Source organism: Cupressus sempervirens, chromosome 1 (assembly GCF_028749045.1).
Source record: "Cupressus sempervirens isolate cs-2001-9-10 chromosome 1, ASM2874904v1, whole genome shotgun sequence".
Taxonomy (NCBI): Eukaryota; Viridiplantae; Streptophyta; class Pinopsida; order Cupressales; family Cupressaceae; genus Cupressus; species Cupressus sempervirens.
Genome location: NC_143118.1, coordinates 208,223,222 through 208,231,328, shown reverse-complemented (window position 1 = coordinate 208,231,328; position 8,107 = coordinate 208,223,222). Strand labels below are relative to the sequence as shown.

The 8,107-nt window shown below is 37.9% G+C and overlaps 1 pseudogene across 1 annotated transcript; it reads left to right on the top strand.

The window, feature by feature from the left end:
- Positions 1 to 1,161: 1,161 nt before the first annotated feature.
- LOC149576879 (linoleate 9S-lipoxygenase A-like) lies at positions 1,162 to 5,140 on the top strand (annotated as a pseudogene). Its single transcript, XR_016362392.1, has 9 exons — positions 1,162 to 1,496; positions 1,751 to 2,031; positions 2,127 to 2,367; positions 2,462 to 2,785; positions 2,888 to 2,973; positions 3,066 to 3,173; positions 3,256 to 3,563; positions 3,708 to 3,971; positions 4,151 to 5,140. The product of XR_016362392.1 is annotated as a linoleate 9S-lipoxygenase A-like (transcript).
- The last annotated feature ends 2,967 nt before the right edge of the window (positions 5,141 to 8,107 follow it).

Genomic DNA, 8,107 nt, shown 5'->3' with positions numbered 1-8,107 from the left:
TTGCGTTGTGTTTCCACTATGTGGTTATTTGTTGGGGGCTATGACATCTCTTATGGGGATTCTCCCACCTTGCACTGCATCAAAATTTGTATAGAAAGATGTATGACTCGTTAAGATTTGTCTAGTCTATGTTTTGGACAAGGTTTTAGGCACAACTCAAGGTTTTCTCCTTTGTTCCTTCCCACCAATGCCTACACCAAGTGAAAACTCTGTATATATTAATTTCATTAATGAAAATATTTAACATCAATTTTTTACTGATAAAAACCAAACGTGTAATATTACTTTCATTTAATTAAATAATTAGAATATACTAAATAAATACCTAGATAAGTATAATATTGTAAGTCATACTCAATTGACTTTTCATTATTAAAAATCACCAGATATTAAAATATTTAACTTTTTATTATGTGTGTTCAGAACATGGCAAGTAAACAAATTAGTTGATGTAAAACGTTTTTTTAAATAAAGTAAGTAGCCATGGATAGGAACTCATTTTATATAATTTTTTTATGATGAAGTCACCATAAATAAATTTGTTCTTCTATTATTTATAGAAATCTAGGTTGCAACTACGTGAGGTTTGAGGATGGAATCTCTGCCGGCCGTAAGAGAGCGATATGATTCGTGAACAGTGCAAAGTCGCAAGAGGTTTCGGTGTATTTTACTCAAACTCCTATTGCACATGATCTTATCACGTTAGGTTTTCCACAATGCGTAGTTGTTTGACGACCAAATTATTTCCATCTTCCTTTTAAAAGAAAGTACCCCCGTCCTTTCGAAACCTTTAAAACGAGTTTGATTTGATGATGTTCGCATGTAGCCAGTTAATGCTGAACACGTCATATTTTTGAAGTCAATGTAAATGTGTTTTGAAGATTCCGTAGAGCGGGATGCATAAAAACGTTTAAAAGAACGAGAGAGACAATAAATGATTAAAAAAAAGAGAGTACCAGGCGCCCAATGTCATGACAGTTGACACTACAACCACGTTGAATATAGAGGGGTTAAGTTCATGTAGCCGGTCAATTATTGTCGTGAATCACTAGGAGTGTGAGGATGTAGTGAAACACGTGAACATGGCAACCACGGCAAATGTTATCCTCCGGCTCCTTCGCCATGTAAGGCTATTTATAGAGCAGTACTTGCAACTAAGCCAAACCAAATTATATCTTCATTGTTCGTAAGAGCTATTAATATCTTCGTTTGTGCATATATAGAAGTCTGAGTCTGTTGCAGCAAGGGATATATATTAGCGGATTGTAATCGAGTAAAGGAGCGAATTAGTTATAAGATGGGTTCAATTACAACAATAGTGGGCAGCAATGGAATCACGAATTCACCCGACTATGAGATGAATGGCGAAGTGGTGCTGCAGAAAGTGGCTCTCCTCCACTTGACGGACTACGCCGCAACGCTGGCTGACGAGGCATCCGAATTGATGGGGAAGAAAATTTCTCTTCAGCTTGTGAGCAGCGACCAAGTGGATCCCGGTAATAATCTATGCATAATAATAATAATATACGCTTTAAGCTTTCTCATGGGAAGTGCATCTCTAATATTATAATTAGTTCACATAGAATTGTGTTTGCTTAATTGATGGTAATGGTGAAGAAATGGCGATTACAAGACATTTGTATTTGTATGTTGAGATTAAAGGGTATGAATTAAATTTGACGAGTGGTATATTCATCCTAGTTTGATTAATGTGATGTGATGCGATGCATTGCATGTTGTCTTTGTGTAGAAACGGGATTGGGAAAAACGATGGGGCAGCCTTGTTAGTTGAAGTGGAGCCCTTGGGACGGACCCATCTCACACGAGACAAGCTGCTCGGTGACGTTGAAATGGAACTCTGCACTCGGGTTCCCGGGCGCATTTGTGATAAAAAACATGCACGCCCGAGAGTTTTTTCTGAAATCACTCACCATATCTGTCCCTGGCCACTGCAATGTTCGTTTTCAATGCAACTCGTGGATAACCCCTTCTTCTGTCAACCCCAATGACCGTGTTTTCTTCGCCAACAAGGTCAGCTTTTCCTTATCGCTAGGGTAGGTTTTAAATTATTCAGGATAGTACAAGCGCTAACATGAAGGTGAATGTGAATGTGTGTTTATCATCAGAGCTTTGTTCCGCAGGAAACCCCGGCGGGCCTGAGAAAGTTGAGGGAGATGGATTTAAAGTCCCTCCGAGGAGACGGAAGCGGAGAAAGGAAGGTGTCGGATCTCATTTATGATTACGACGTCTACAATGACATTGGGGAGCCAGAGAAGGATGCAGAGCTGCGGAGGGAAGTGCTCGGTGGATCGCAGGAGCTCCCATATCCCAGGAGATGCCGAACTGGTCGTCCGCGCGTTCAAACAGGCATGTGTCTATATATAAGTAGCTATATATATAGTAGCAATGTAATTGTAAGCCTGTAATCATGACACATGTTTTCTTATCGAATCTGTTGCAGCTCCCGAATTCGAGACTCGCACAAGCTTGATCTTCATTCCCCCTGACGAAAGGTTTCCTTATTCTGACTTTTCCGACTTTGGAGCTCACCTCATAGACGCAGTTGCTAACCTCATCGTTCCCACTCTCACTAATCTCTTCGACCACGCATTCGACTCCTTTGATGACGTAAGCGACCTCTACAAACGAGGTCTCAAAACTGCCCACAACTCTCTCAGGAGTCTCCGTCAGGATAGCAGCCCACTGCATTTTGTGCAGGGACTCCTCGACAGCACCGAGGATGACATTCCGCTCATTAATTTCAGTCGCCCGCAAATTGTACAAGGTATAAATATTAGCATTTGCTTCATTAATCGATCTTCAATTTCATCTAGTGAAAACTCTATTAAGGTCAAACGATCGATTGATCTGATTTTCCGCACCACAGCGGATGAACTCGCATGGAGAAGCGACGAGGAATTTGCACGCCAGACACTTGCAGGGCTGAATCCAATGGTGATCAAGTGCGTAGAGGTAACGTTGACCCACTTTCTATAACTCCCCAAAATCTTTACTTTTATAACTCTTCAATAACATCGACAATGGCCGCTTCGAAATTGAAACAGACATTTCCTCCCTCCAGTAGTTTGGATGAAAGGATGTACGGTCCACGGAAGAGCGCCATCGCCGCCCAACACATAGAAAAGGACCTCGAGGGCCTTTCGGTGGATCAGGTGACTATTTTATTCAAAAACTCCCTCTTCCCTAATCTACCTGTTATTGTAATCTAATGTAAAATTAATGTGGGAAATGCAGGCCATTGCTTCTAAAAGGTTATTTATTGTGGACTACTATGATGTTTATATGCCTTATGTGGAGCGTATAAACAAGCTGTAGAAAGATGCCAAGACATATGCAAGCCGCACGCTTTACTTCCTCACCAAGGGAGGGATTCTGAAGCCAGTGGCCATAGAGTTGTGTTTGCCACCAATTGCTGATCAGGCTGCCGTAAGAAATGTATTCACGCCAGGGGAATTTCGGACAGAAGAAGGAGCGCTGTGGCAGCTGGCCAAAGCTCATGCTAAAGTCAATGATGCAGGTTACCATCAGCTCGTCAGCCATTGGTGAGGACCATTTTTCGACCTGTATTTTCACTATGCACATTAACCACCGTACTTTACCAACCACCAATTATATTTTGGCAAAATCGATCAAAGATTATAAGTTGCCTAAAAACTTGTTAAAGATAAACACATTTTGCTCCGCAGGTTAACAACACATTGTGTCACGGAGCCTTTCATTATCGCAACCCACAGGCAACTAAGCAAAATGCACCCGTTATACAAATTGTTAATACCTCACTACCTGGATACCATGGACATCAATCAAGCTGCCCGTCAGAGTTTGATAAATGCGTCAGGTATTATTGAACAAGGCTTCACGCCTGGCAGATATTGTATGGAAATGTCATCTAAAGCCTACAAGCAGTGGAAGTTCAATGAACAAGGATTAGAGGACGACCTGCTCAAAAGGTAACTTATTCGACAGCTCGACTGCCGCATTACCTATGCTGGTTCATAACATTTAACCGTAAAATGGTTGAATATTGCGAAAAAGCTGATTACTGTCGTTTTGCATTCTTTTCATTTTTCTAATCCAGTTAACAGAGATAGCAAAAACTTGATCCGTTACTTCACGATGTACTGTGCAGGGGAATGGCAGTCCGTGATTCAAAGGCACCGAATGGTTTGAAGCTTGTGATCGAGGACTACCCATATGCTGTTGACGGTATAGAAATATGGTTTGCCTTGAAACAATGGGTTTCAGACTACTTGTCGCTCTACTACAAGGATGATGCCTCCATTAAAAATGACAGGGAATTGCAGGCTTGGTGGGATGAGATAGTAAACGTGGGGCATGGAGACCTCAGGGAAGATCTGAGCCGATGGTACAAGATGGATTCCTTTGTTGAAGCAGTGGAAATAGTGACGACTATAATCTGGACTGCATCTGCTCACCATGCTGCAGTCAACTTTGGGCAGTACTCGTACGGAGGATACATGCCAAATCTGCCTACCATGAGTAGACGCTTGATTCCAGACAAGGGAACACCTGAGTATGATGAACTTGTTAAGGATCCAGAGGAATTTTTCCTCAAGACCGTCTCCGCTCCCAAACAAGCAACCCTTGTCATGGCTGTTCTGGAAATTTTGTCAAAGCATGCAAAAAACGAGGTGTATGTGGGACAGTTGCAGGGCTCCACCATGGATAGAGTAGATGATCCCCGTATTCAAGAGAGATTTACAAAATTTTCAGAGAACATGACAAAGATTGAGAAGAATATAATTGAGAGGAATAACAACTGTCATGTTTACAAGAACAGGACCGGACCTGCACAAGTCCCTTACACGCTGCTATACCCCAACACTACTGATCTATCAAAATCAGGCGGTCTCACAGGCCGTGGTGTGCCCAATAGCATATCCATCTAATGTCATCTTCACACAGACAGGAAACTCCGATTGTTCGCTCCAAGACATTTCCATTCACAATAAGGCTGCAACTCAAAATTATCATGCGTCGCACGTGACAACTGAGAAGCATTATTTTCATTTGAGCAGACATTCCACACGCATGAAATTGTACCTTCTAGCTGTTCTTCAATGTTCTAATAAAGATTTATTAATTTATGTTCTTCCTCCGGGAGATGTTATAAAAATTACAAAAGTAAAGGTCTTTTATAAAGTCAATGAATATTGTGCTGTGTCAAATTCCACATTATAGAAATATTCAACACCACATTTATTGATGCAAAGCTAAGTCAGTTTGAACGAGACTATTAATGGTAGGAGTCAAAGAAGCAATAGGAGGCCTATCTACTAGATGTGTGTTAGAAAATTTATTGAAAGTGATATGTGGAAGATTTTAAAAAGTGGAAAGAGGATTGTAATATGTAAAATACAAAAGATGATATAAAGACAATGAAGAAGGTAGTATAGCATGAAGAATGCTTGTGGGAAGTGTGATTAAGAGAACCAACACTTAGAGGATTAGTGGTTTGTATGGAAGTTGTCGTCAAAGGTAGTCAATATAGAGAAATAGGGGCTTATCAAGTTTCTATGACAAAATACACGATACAATTCTTTCCCAAACATTTTACAATAAAACTCAAGGTTTAAGAGACCCAATCAAAGTTCCCAATCTCCCCAATGACCCACTAAGTCTCTAAGGGTCTTTAATCCACCAAACCAACCCAAAATGATCAATTCACCAAGTCTCAACTGCCTATCTCTAAGGAAAATCCAAAAAACTCTACCTACTAGGCCTAATAGCCCCAATTAGGCCTCCAGCAAGGGTAACTGATTATTTTCTCAAGAGGATCTCAAAAAAAAATGGCACCTCTAGATACTCAATTGTCTGTATTGCTTATAGAAATATATATCCTAAAAGGGAAAATTAAAAAGTCAAATCATCACCATTTTGCAAGTGTCGTCTTGGAAAAAGTTAATATGGAAATATAACTTCTTGACTTAAATGACATCATAATTTAGTACGGAAAGAATGCTAATATTTAGGAAAAATAATAGAACTTTGTGAAAATGGATCTTGAAGAGAATACTTTATACAAAGATGTATACTCAAAGTGAAAATTAGGGAAATGAAAAGAAATGGATGGAGATAGAATACAAGCTTTGAACAAAACTAAATTCACTCATAGTCTAGCAACTATTTTCTTGAAAAATATTATTCAAAATTTGTTCACGAAGCAATATCATACTTTAAGGTCATTCTTTTTTGCCACTACAATGTCCTTTGAATTCTTTGTTGGATTCGATGTAAACATGCATCACATAGGAAAAAATGTACTTATTCAAGAGAATAATATCTATATTGCATTACGGTAAATTAAAATTAAAATAAGTAAACAAATTCTTTCATATTTTTTTAGAAACACATTAGAACAATTAAAGAAATTTGAGGACCAAATTTTTTTTAAAATTTGTTGAATGAAAGTGTTGGCAAGCTTCTCAAAGGAATCAATATAATAAGGGGGTAACGAAAAATTCCATTACAAATATCTTTCCCTAAACTTTCATGTAAGTTTTTATTTATGAGTGTATGGTCATGAGAAAAATTACAACATGTTATTTGGAAATTCCTAACATGAATTGTAGGATCACCCTTACCATTGTAGGTCTAGAAAGGGGATATCTCAATTTCTAGTAGAATAAAACAATGAAGTATGTCGAGAGAGAGAGAGAGAGAGGATTAAAAATGTCACATATAGGATTATTGTATCTATATTGAGTGAATTGAGCCATTTATTGATGCAAAGCTAGGTCAATTTGAACAAGATTACTAAGGGTAGGAGTAGAAGAAGAAATAGTAGGCATAAACATATTAGACATGTTAGATAATTTGTTGAAAGTGGTAGGTGGATGATTTGAAAAAGTAGGTTTTATCAGAGGTAGATGATGTAGAGAAATAGGGACTTATCAAGTTTCTATGACAAAATACAAAAAATGGTATATCTTACCCAAATATTTTCCAATACAACTCAAGGTTTTGATTACTTAATCAAAGTTATCAATCTCCCCAATAGCCCCAAAGAATCTAAGGGTCTTTAATCCACTAAACCAACCCCAAATAATCAATTCACCAAGTCTCAAGTACCTATCTCTATGGATAAACCAAACAACTCTGTCGACTAGGCGTAATAGCCCCAATTAGGCCTCCAATAAAATTACATTTCTCAAAATTTTCCCAAAAAAAATCTCAAAACAAATGGCATTTCTAAATACTCATTACGCTCTTCTCTAACTAAAATATTTCCACTTGATGTTTTGGATGAAACCCCTCAAACAGGCTACTGTACAAAGAAACCCCTATCAATTCTCCTCCCCAAACCTTTCCACTTTTGGTAGAGTTCCTAATAGTCCCCAATTAGGATAATGAACAATAAATTTGGTTCTATGACCCTTTTACATGCAAAAGCACCAAATCAACCTTTGGGAACCCTCCAAAACGAGGACATGTTCAATGTATGCCTTCCTCTCACAACCATGAACAAAAGAAAGTCATCTACCACCTACTTGACATATACTAACTATTTAAAATATAAAATTGTTCCCCTCAAACAGCTATATTATATACTATTTCTCCTTAGCCATGAATTAGTGCTTTTCCAACCATATAAATGGTGATCACCAGTCATTCCTTTATTTTATCTACACATTCAATTTTTTGGACACTATCATACAATTTTTGGCTTAAAAATTCCATGGGAAACATGGCTCTATATCCATGAAATGTTAATGTTTTTATATAGATAAACAAAACTAGTTCAAACTAAATGTAAAATCACAAGCCCTATCAACAAATGTTTAATGAACATAAAAATACTAATTTTATTATGTGCAATAATGATCAAACATGGGTTAAATATGTCTCTTAATTTTTTACATATTTAAAATAATTCGTACCAATCAAAGAACCATGAGAAATTGTAGTTAGACTAAACTTTTAGTGTTATTTCAATAATCAATCCATAAAATATATCTTCAATCCATAAAATGTTTGCATGCATATGCCTTATCAAAACTATATAAGGTTTATACTAAATGTTGCAACTGATCCAAGTTGGTTGCAAGGCCTAACTAGTCCATTA